The 11,888-nt window shown below is 45.4% G+C and overlaps 1 protein-coding gene across 1 annotated transcript in view; it reads left to right on the forward strand.

Annotated features, from left to right (window-relative positions):
- The window catches only part of LOC149301598 (uncharacterized), a 170,187-nt gene that overhangs the window by 120,956 nt on the left and 37,343 nt on the right, over nt 1-11,888 (forward strand). The gene's annotated exons all lie outside the window — the stretch shown is intronic.

An 11,888-nucleotide genomic window follows, 5' to 3' on the forward strand; every position in this document is an offset into this window, starting at 1 on the left:
CATTCACATCACACAACTAACTAGTAGGGCAGCCCATGGAAGGGAGGGAAGATGGAGATAAACACATCCCTGATTATTCTACCCAGGTGCTCTGCCCATGCTCAGAAGCACCTTTCCACCTCTTTTTCTCCTCCATTCTTCTACTTTTTCCCTACTAGATTTTCCTCCCATCGACCCAAATGGTCCTCCTCACAGTACAACAACAACCCTGAGAGGTAGGCTTGGGGCACTCTGCCCAAGCTCAGGAATTCAGAAATTCAAATGTCACTCTCAGGCACACACAGTAGTCCCAACATCAACCCATGATACCATTATCAACTATTGCCTTTGTGATTGTGTGCCTTAAAACTTATGGCTTACTTGGAAATTCAAGGCAATTGGGATTAAGCCAGCCAAATCCCTCACTCCTCCTGGGCAGCAACACTTTGTGCCTGGGTTGGTTGCTTGCCCAATGCCTGCCTCTCTCTCTCTCCAGCAGCCGCTTTGCCTGGAGCGGAGCCTGAATGCCTGAGGGGGGGGGGCAATCAATCACTGTCCTCCTCTCTCTCTGATTGGCTGAAAAAACTGTTAGTGTGATTCCAGAGTTGGTTGGTTTGCTCTTTGCTCCGTTCTGAACAAGTTCTGGCTCTCAAAGGGAGTCGTTGGAGAGAGAGAGAGAGTGTGTTTTTTCTTCAGCCCTCTTTCTGATTGGCTGAAACTGTTACAATCCAAAGGGTTGGTTGCATGCTGCAGGCAGCTTTCAGGCTGGAGCTGAAAGTCGCCGAAAATGCACTGAAATAGAGGAGGGCACGGAAATCACACGAAAAGCTCTGAAAAGTCACCGTTTTCGTGTGAAAGTCGCGAAATTGGCAACACTGATCCAGCCAGAGACTCCTCCAATGCTCTTTGAGGCAGCGGCTCCCATAGATTTGCTCAGAGGTCATGGGGGCCCACAGTCCCATGGGAACCGGTCCTTGCCTCCCCCTTTGGGAAAGGAGACCCTTCAGCCCCCTAGAGTCACTCTTGCCACTCATTCCTAGAATGGCTGGGACTCAGAGGAGTTTCCTAGGCATTGTCACCTTCTGCCCTCCATGGCCATTGGCACTGACCTTTTCCCATTGCCTTCCCTCCCTCAGCCCTGTGGACCTCCTCCTCCTTCGCACTCAGAGCAACTCTTCTCTACGGCTGAGGAGACGGCCTCTGACCCAGGGAAGCTCCAGCCATAAAGGACTGCAGAAGAGCCCTTTCTTTAACACTTTAACAGTGTGAAAGTCAAATTTTAGGAAACATCGAGTTATTAAAGGACCGTGTAATGGAGGCTGACACCAGCATATGTGAAATTTTTGCATTGCTGGATTCTTTGAAAAGTCAAATAGGAAAAAAATATGAAGTCCATCGCTCCATTAAAAAACAGAAGAAGTTATTACAAAACATTCAATATGAGCTCCAGATTTCTCTGCAGGGCAAGTTACTTACTGAAACATGTAGTGAATCTGATACTGATTCAATCAGGAATGACAATCTTCAGCAACAAATGAGTTATCATGCCCAGGAAACTAGTCATTCCCCAACTATTATAAAAAAGAAAAGTCCAAAGAAAGAGAAACAAGAACCAGAAAGCAGAACATCAAAGCCTGCTTCTCTAAGGACAATGAAACAGCTGAACGTCACCAACCCCAAAGCAAAAAAGCAAGGCAATTGATGTGCCTTCACTGAGCAAGACTGAAATGAAACAAAAGCACTGTCATCTCACCCATTCTGCTGCTTAATTGTAATATTTAGTACAAAATGAATCTAATCTACTCCTTTCTCTATTAATTGGGTATTGGGGGCACTGTGCTTCAGTGGTTCCGGTCCTACCTCTCGAGAAGATTCCAGATGGTGAGGCTGGGGGACAGCTGCTCTCGTAAAAGAGAGTTGACATCTGGCGTTCCCCAAGGCACCATTCTGTCTCCCATGCTCTTTAATATTTACATGAAGCCGCTGGGACAGATCATCTGGAGACATGGAGCGCGGTGTTATCAGTATGCAGATCTATCTCTCCATGTCTCCGACTGGTACAGTGACTAAGGATGGTGTCTCTCCTTTGGATACCTGCCTGGAGTCAGTAATGGGATGGATGAGGGAAAACAAACTCAAGTTGAATCCGGAGAAAACAGAGGTACTCGTGATAGGTACCTCAAGTCCAGAGAGTGGAATTTGTCACCAAGTCCTGGATGGGGTCACACTTCCCCTAAAGGACAGAGTTTGCAGTCTGGGAGTACTCCTGGACTCATCCTTAAAGTTATCATCGCAAGTGGATGCTATTGCCAGGAGTGCTTGGTACCAGCTTCAGTTGATACGCCAACTGTGTCCCTTGCCTGGACCCAAAGGATCTTGAAACCGTAGTACACGCACTGGTAACCTCTCATTTGGACTTCTGTAATGCGCTCTACATGGGGCTACCTTTGTACCAGGTTAGGAAGCTTCAGCTAGTTCAAAATGCTGCAGCCAGACTGGTCGCTGGAACTTCCAGGTCAGACCATATAACACTGGTATTAAAATCTTTACACTGGCTGCCAATTAGCTTCTGGGCTCAATACAAAGTGTTGGTTATTACCTATAAAGCCCTACATGGCTTGGGCCCGAGATATGTGAGGGAGCGCCTCTCCTCATTTAGTCCACCCCGCACTCTCAGAACATCAGGAAAGAATTTATTAGTACACGCTAAGGTGAGACTAGCAGCAACTCACCAGACAGCATTTTCATCAGCTGCACCAATGCACTGGAATAAACTTCCAGAAGAGCTTCGCATGATCCCCACACTGGATGCCTTTAAAAAGGCTTTTAAAGGTTTGTGTGAGCAGAGCAACCTCCGTCTGCATCTGCTTTGCGCAGACTTAAGAATGCAATGGCCCTTTTGCCACATGACTCCTACTCACCCACGGTTTGGCACTGCAGCATGGCAGAGGAGAGGTGCCTGTGGAGACGAGGACCCCCGTGGGAGGCCTTTCCCCCACAAAATCACGCATCTTTTCCAGCCACACAAAGACCTCCAGGGGAAGCAGGAGGGAAATGGCGGTGACATATTGACAATGTGTTTCCTCTCTCCCCCAACCACTTTCTAGATGAAGAACGAGGAGATGATAGTGGCCTTCCTCAGCCACAGCCTGCAGCACATCAGCCGCATCGCCCTGCGCAGCCCCGTGTGCCACGTGACCCATGATACCCTCAAGAGGATCTTTGTGGCCCTTGACTCAGAGAACATGCTGCACTTTTTGAGGGAGGATGGCTCTTACAAGAGCTACTCCATGGCCCCTGTCCCTTTGATGGGGCTGCTGTATGCTTCAGAGGCAGACGGTTTTGTGGGCTGGGATGACGGCAGCCTCCAGGTTCTGGATTCCCAGTTCCAGCCACTCTCACGGGTGCAATTCACCAGGCCCATTCGCTGTGGCCTCTACTGCAAGCAATTGAACAGAATCGTGACGACCGGTGAGGGAACCTGACCCTCTGGAATTTCTGCTACACATACCGGAGCCTCCAATGCCGCCTCAATTTGACCCTGGGGTCCAGCAAGGTGGTCACTCGCCAAGCCTTGGATGTCACCAGCAAGAAGGCCCCGCGCTGTTTTGCCTGCTATGGCACGGGGGTAGCTGCTTTTGACATCTTGAAGGGGAAACTCCTGTCCTTCAAAGGGGAGCTGCACAGCAAGTGAGGAGGAGAAGACCATTTGGCCTCCCTCTGCTCCAGGGGAACAGAGGCTTATCCTCATGGGGCCCCAGGTCCTGGAGTGACCAGCTCCTCCCTTCAGCAACCTCCCTGGCCCAATTTAAGAAGGGGCTGAAAACGTATTTTTCGAGCAGGCCTACCCGATTTTTCTCCCTGAGTGCCCTCTCCCCCCTCTGTTAGTAGCTGATCTGGCACAAGTTCTTTTATTGTTTTAATTGTACTGTTTTTATTATCCTGTATTGTATTTGTAATATTTTATTGCTGTTAACCGCCCTGATGTTTCGAAGGGTGGTATAAAAATAAAGCTATTATTATTGTTATTATTATTATTATTATTATTATTGGTGGCCAAAGGCCCTCTTCTTGCAGCAGGGCCTCCATCGCCCCCCCCCACCCAAAAATGGAGGGAGACCCTGCCCCATGGAGAAGGATGATGGCCACATCTGCAACCCCTGGTCCAAATGGAGCCCCTGGTCCTGGAGTGACCGGCTCCTCTGTGGCCAAAGGTCCTCTTCTTGCAGAGAGCCTCCATCAGCCCCACACCCAAAAAAAGAGGGAGCCCCTGACGCATGGAAAAGGAACCTATCTCTGGTTGAGAAATGAGAGGCAGCCTCCAGCCCTGGAGGAGGGCATTGCTATGGAGTTGGAGGTCTCTGACCAACACCTCTATAGATACAGCGTCCAGACTCTCCAGCCGTGAGGTACCTGGACAACAGGAGTCTGGCCGCCTCCCAAGCAGAGGAGGGCAATAGAGAAGGGAAGGGATGCGGGAGCAAAAACCACTGAGAAGGCACCACTGAGTGTCATGACATTATGAAAACAGGCAAACAAACAAGAACAAGATGCAAAAAGGCAGAGAGGCCAAAGGAGGAGCTATAAAGACAAAACGAAGGCCTTATTGAACTCCTTTCTATGAAGGAGGGACTGTCTGTATTGCACAAGGTCCCTTTGGGCTGCAAAGCCACTGGCAGAAGACCATAGCCTTGCTATGGAACAGAGGAAGAGGATACATCGCTCTGCAGCTGCAACAATTGCTGGTGCTATGGACCGGCTCCTTGTTCTCACCTGAGAGCACATGAGGGGAACATGGAACGTGGAGAGAGAGCATGTCTATAGAGGGCCAAAGGCAATCCCAGGAGAGGTCCCTTCAGCAGCAGAACAAGGAGAAATAGCTCATCCCAGGGCTGCAAAGCCACCAGCAGAAGACCATAGCCTTGCTATGAAACAGAGGAAGAGCTCCCAAAAAGGAGAAGAACAAACCAGGGCCTGAGCTGCAGGGACCCAGAGAAACTAGAAGAGCAGCTCCTGCTGCAACACAGAGAGGCAAGTATTGCTGGACGCGGGAAGATGGCGGTGAAGGTGGGCAGCAGGACGCGGTAAATCAAAGCATCCCTGACAGATGGCCATCCAACTTCTGCTTAAAGACTTCCAAGGAAGGAGACTCCAAGGGAGTGTGTCCCACTGTGAAACAGCCCTTACCGTCAGGAAGTTCCTCCTAATGTTGAGCTGGAATCTCTTTTCCTGCAGTTTGCATCCATTGCTCCGGGTCCTAGTCTCTACAGCAGCAGAAATCAAGCTTGCTCCCTCCACAATATGACATCCCTTCAAGTATTTAAACAGGGCTGTCATATCACCCCTTAGACGGTTCCCTGCCCTCAGGCTTACAATTTAAATATTAATAGGGTGGGGTTTTTTTTGGTAAAATAAGGACCATTCCCCACTTCCACTTTCAGAAAAAAACCCTTCAAGGACCACCAACTACGAACCAAAAACTCCAGGGACCCCAACAAGGAAGAAATATCCAAAGAACAACTCGGTGTTTTAAAAGGTACATCTTAGATATCTCTGAAAGTATCATCCAGTGGACCTGGCATGATCCCAATGGAGCCCCTGGTCCTGGAGTGACCGGCTCCTCTATGGCCGGAGGGGGGCTCTTCTCGCACCATGGCCTGCGTCAGTCCCTCACGGAACAAGGATGGGATCCCCATGGAGAAGGACCATGGTAGTGCGTCAAACCCCAAGCCCTGCAGAAGTGTAAGGGCTTGTATGATAACAAATAGCCAAAGAACAACTCAGTGTTTTAAAAGGTACATCTTAGATATCTCTGAAAGTATTATCATCCAGTGGACCTGGCATGATCCCAATGGAGCCCCTGGTCCTGGAGTGACCGGCTCCTCTGTGGCCGGAGGGGGGCTCTTCTCGCACCAGGGCCTCCAGGAGCTGCTGGGAGTCCAACTGTCACCATTCTTTTGACAGCTGACAAAGTTAACTGTGAAAGCAAGCTCTCAGCAAAATACTAAAAGACAAAACCCAAAATCTCAGGTATTTCCTGATGGCATCACAGCACCTGGATGCCAGAGGGATCCAGGAAAATGTTCGGGAGACAGGCAAACAAACAAGAACAAGATGCAAAAAGGCAGAGAGTCCATCTTACATGGCTAGCAAAGGGGCCAAGGAGTGGAGGAGCAGGGTGCCAGGAGCATGGCCGTCCCTGTGGCCATTGAGGAGGGGTCCATGCAGCAGCAGAGAAAAGAGAGGCAGCCCTCCAGTGTTGGAGCAGGGCGTTCCTATGGAGGTGGACATTGCTGACCAAGTCCTCCTGTGAGTGTTGGGCTGGGAGCATGTGGCTTCCCAAAGTCAGTCTCCTAAGTGAAAACCCACAGTGTTCAAGGATGCGTGGGGTGACCACAACATAGCATTTGCGCATGGAGTGCCTCAAAGCCTTTCGATGAGTGAGGGGGGATTGTATTATAACAGGTGGGGGGGGGTGTATAAAGTTTTATAACTTGCCATTAAAATATCAACTTGAAGATGAAATTCATTCCCCCCATCATTTCTTTTTTTCAGCAAATACAGCGAAGCCAATATATTTTGGGTGATGTCACGATCAACCAATATTCTTGTTGTCACAATCAACCAACAATATTAAGGGAAACGACGACAACAAAATAAGATTAGACATATGCTAAGATAGACTCTCTAGCCAAAATTTGGTCTGATGCTAAGCCCCTCGCTATGACTTTACTATCAGGGAAAAAGGAATTTCAATGGAGGATAGATTCCAACTTACTGAAAAATGAAAAGATATTGAAAGAGGCAAAGGGACAAATAAACCTTTTCTTCAAAGGTGATCTAGATAAAGGAGTGGCCATTGATGTAATATGGGACATAATATGTAAAGCCTTTATGAGAGGGTTTTTTAAATGAAAGCATCAGAAGTTAGAAGAAGGAGGAAAGAATTAATAAATAAATTGATGGATGAAATCAAACATAAAGAGGAGCAACTCAAAAATGATAAAAGAAGAGCTAGCTTGCCTTCAGAAACAATTGCATATAATTTTTGTGGAAGAAAGGCAGGAAAAAAACTTTGCTAAATAGGTGTTTTTAATCAGCCAATAAACTGCATAAAATATTAGCATATAAATTAAGGAAAGAAAAAGAGAGAGATATAGTAATGAAGATTAAAGAAGGTGACAACATTTACACCTCCCAAAAACAAATTAAACAAACCCTACACAAATTTTATTCAAATCTATACAAGAAGAAACGCATAGACTTTCAAGAGAAAGAAGAATATTTGGACGAGCACAATTTGTCTAAATTTTCAGAACAACAAAGTGAATCCCTCAATAAAAAATCGCTCTTCAAGAAGTCCTAGATGTCATTCAGAAAAGAAAAACAGGTAAAGCCTCCGGCCCAGATGGGTGAACAAGCAGATCCTACAAAATCTTGACGTTTGAGATTGCTATCCCACTAACAAGGACTGTAAATGCAATACTAGAGGAGGGTAAGAGTCCAGACTCGTGGTCCCAAGCTAACATTGCCCTAATCCCCAAGGAGATGAAAGACACCCTAGAACCAAGTCAATTTAGACCAATCTCGCTGCTTAATTGTGACTACAAGAAAGTCAATGGTGATGTCAACAGCTTCTTTTATATCATATTTGTCTTTGAAGGAGATATACTGGGGTAAGGGTTTTAAAGCATGACAAAACAGACAAGTTTAAATCAGCACAAGGAGCTTTTAGCCCTAAGCACCCAAAGAAAAAGGGAGGATTCCGCTGCAATGGCGTCCGAAAGCAGCGGCACAAGCAGCTGAAGAATGGTGCGAGAAGCGGCAGAAGCGGCTGCGATAGCGCAAGCAGAGGAGGAGGAGGCGCTGCCCCAGTTCAAGGACACAGAACAATTGGCTTTGGAGGAGGAGGAAGCACAGTGCCGCCGCCACCGGCCATGAGACAACCAGCTGAACTGGGCCGGGTGGTGTATTGTGAGCAAGTAGTAACAGTAGGCGGAGGGGGTCCCTATGCCATGGCTTCCCTTGGATTTGGCTGCCCAGAGGGAGGAGGAGGAGAGGGAGAAGCTGCCCCAGGAGCAAAGAGAAAGCCCCCTGGGTCTCCCCCTGTCCCCATTCCTGACCCCTTCTGCTCCTGCTCTGCCCTCAGCCCATACACCAATGGCTCCTTGGAAGACTCCCCCCACTGATGCCACCTCACAAAGCCAACTTCACCACCGGTGGTGAGTAGCAACCCCTCCTGTCTGTCTGTCCCCTTTTCCCAATGCCCCCCTGCTTCTTCTTCTTCCTCTCCCCTTGGACCCTCCATTTGTACCAGTCCCAGGTATGAATTGTTACTGGGCTCAAATAGAAATACCATCACGGTGCGGCATTGAGGAGACAGCGGCCAGTGAGGATCCAAGGTAATTAATGGATTCCATGTTTCTTTGCAGGTTTCCCATGAATGTCCTCATACTCAACTGCTAAGTTTGTCCATTTCTGATGTATCAGGCAATAACCTCAAACCCAAGGATTGCGTTCGGACTGACTTCCCACTGCCCAAAATGGCATGTGATAGTCTATCAGGCAATAACCTCAAACCACAGGATTGCGTTCGGACTGACTTCCCATTGCCCAAAATGGCATGTGGTAGTCTATCATGCAATAAAGGCAAATCCCAGGATTGCGTTCGGACTGACTTCCCATTGCCCGAAATGGCATGTGGTAGTCTATCACGCAATAACCTCAAACCCCAGGATTGCGTTCGGACTGACTTCCCACTGCCCGAAATGGCGTGTGGTAGTCTATCACGCAATAACCTCCAACCCCAGGATTGCGTTCGGACTGACTTCCCACTGCCCGAAATGGCGTGTGGTAGTCTATCAGGCAATAACCTCAAAACCCAGGATTGTGTTCGGATTGCCATTGGATTATACTTTCCAATACCAATTTGCCTTGTCTGATAAACTCCTATGTCAACAATAACAAGAATGATCTGCATTGACATGGAAAAGGTATCTGATAATGTTAGGTGGGATTTTTGGTGGAAATACCATTAAGAATGGAGTTGGGGGAGCAATTTATAGCCAGAATTAAGCAGATTGATAAACAATTGATAGAGAAAAAAGAGCTGAATTCAGGATTAAGAGAGGGCTGCCCTGTTTCTCCACTTCTGTTTATCTTAGTCTTGGAAATCTTAATTAGGGCAATTAAATCTAATACTAAAATAAAAGGCCTTCGTGGGTGATATGGGAATAATCTTAGAAGACCCAATTGAGAGCCTTTAAAGTATTTGCTTTATGAGACGGATAAATTTGGGAAATATGTAGTCCTTTTATTAAGATTAATTAAAAAAAACCATTGATGATAACAAAGAATATGTCAAAATAAGAAGAAATCAGGGTGTAAAATTGAGAAGAAATTAAAATCTGGATGACAAAAAGTAATTTGAAACCACTGGCAAATGATTATCACAAGACCTGGCAAGAAACAAAGGAAAACTTACAGAGATAGAATAAACTGAATTTGTCAATATTAGGAAGGATTTCAATAATCGAAATGATAATTTTACCCCAAACAATGTTTTTAATGCTTAACTTCCCAATTATAACTAAGCAGAAAATATTGAAAGAATTGTTTGGAAGGGAAACAAACCTAGAATCAACTGGGTTAATTTAAAAGATCCTAAAGAGAGAGGAGGCTGCGCTTTGCTGGATGTAAGGCTTTACTTTTGGAGCGGATGAAATTAAACCGTAAGAATTTGGGCCCTTGGTATCCTTGGCTGGGGTTTGGTCCCAGGATCCCAAAATCTGTGGATGTTCAAGCCCCATTAAATAGAATGGTGTCCCTTACATAAAATGGCAAAATCATGGTTTACGTTTCAGAATCTATCTATCTATATATATATATTTATATATACATTCTTGGTGTTTTCAAGCCGTGGGTGTTTGAATCCATGAATATGGAGGGCTGACTGTACTGAACTGGCACGCTTATTATTTGTGGTATGATAAAATATTAATTAATAAGGATTTTAATAACCATCCAGTCAGAAAAACCTTATTCAATATTTGTAAAAAGATTAAAGAAAGGTTTTACTTTAAACTACTCATTTGACAAGCAAGTTAATATGGAATTAAAATTGAGCGAAGAAAGGAGACAAATAACATGCGTTTGTTTAATTATCTCCAAATAAAACAAATATTCGCAGAGGCAGAATGAGTTGGAAAAGTTATTATGGTTCCCAGAGGAAAAGAAAGGTTTTGTAAACCATCTAAAAATAACTAACAGATGACATTATACACCTCTAGAACTAGCAAAAATCAGAAGAAAGAAGTATTTTAAGAGGCTTTGAAAAGATATCAGATACTATATTGGTTTTATTTTGAATGGAATGCAGATTATTTTGGGGAAACCCCCCAAGATATTGAACTTAAAAACCCCAAACAAAATGCCCTCAAGGCCTGGTGCCTTTTGACTAAGTGCCAAATGCCCAGAAGGAACAGGCTTAAATACTGTTGGTCTTCCTACACTTTCATTCTGTCCAATCAGCATTTGGCAACACAACTCTGTCTGCCAATCACAATCTGACACCACATCCCAGCCCACCAATCAGAGTCTGCCACCACTCTATTATCTTATATGGACAGGGCATACAAGGGAGGGGGGGCAGCACTCTCTCCTCATAACTACTACCACAATGGCTTCGGCCTAGTCCACTCACAGAAGTGGAAGTTAGACTGGAATATGAGTTTGTATTCATGGACATATCTTTTATGACGTTTGTTTCTTTAAGTAATTAAAATATTAACAAAAACAATAAAAACATTTTTAAAACACTCTTTAAAACCCCCTAAAAGCAGTCTAAAATGAGTCCAAGAATCCAGTTCTGGAATAGTTAAAACAGCCATTTTAGAAAGCAGTTCCATAATCACAAAAAGTCAACATGGGTTTCAGAGAAACAAGTCATGCCAGAATAATATGGTCTCGACTTTTTGATAAAAAGCATAATAATAATAATAATAATAATAATGTCCTGACAAAAATTCAAAATGACCTGAACAGACTAGAAAGCTAGGCCAAAGCTAACAAAATGTAAAGTACTGCACTAAGGGTGGAAAAATGAAATGCACAGATATAGGATTATGGGGGACACCTGCCTGAATGAAATTACATTTGAAAGGGATCTAGGAATCCTGGTAGACCACAGGTTGAACATGAGTCAACTGTGTGATGCGGCAGCTAAAAAGGCCAATGCAATTTTAGGTTGCATCAATAGAAATACAGTTTATAGATCAAGGGAAGTAATAGTGCCACTCTATTCTGCTCTGGTCAGGTCCCACCTGGAATATTGTGTCCAGTTCTGGGCACCACAATTCAAAAAGGATGTTGAGAAACTGGAGCACGTCCAAAGGAGGACGACTAAAATGGTGAAGGATCTGGAAACCATGCCCTATGAGGAACGACTTAGGGAGCTGGGGATGTTTAGCCTGGAGAAAAGAAGGTTAAGAGGTGATATGATAGCCCTGTTTAAATATCTGAAGGGTTGTCATGTTGAGGAGGGAGCAAGCTTGTTTTCTGCTGCTCCAGAGACTAGGACCCAATGGAGCAATGGATGCAAGCTCTAGGGAAAGAGATTCCACCTCAACATTAGGAGGAACCTCCTGAGAGTAAGGGCTGTTCGACAGAGGAACACATTGAATCCCTTGGAGATTGTGGTGGGGTCTCCTTCCTTGGAGGTCTTTAAACAGAGTCTGGATGTCCATCTGTTGGATATGCTTTAATTGAGAGTTTCTGCATGGCAGAAAGAGGTTAGACTGGATGGCCCTTCTTGGGGTCCCTTCCAACTCTATGATTCTATGTTGAATTTCATTCTGTTAGCTTTGGCCCAGCTTTCTAGTCTATTCAGGTCATTTTAAATCTTGATCCTG

This window comes from Sceloporus occidentalis, unplaced genomic scaffold (genome assembly GCF_023333645.1).
Source record: "Sceloporus occidentalis isolate IW3139 unplaced genomic scaffold, rSceOcc1.0.p SCAF_21, whole genome shotgun sequence".
Classification (NCBI taxonomy): Eukaryota; Metazoa; Chordata; class Lepidosauria; order Squamata; family Phrynosomatidae; genus Sceloporus; species Sceloporus occidentalis.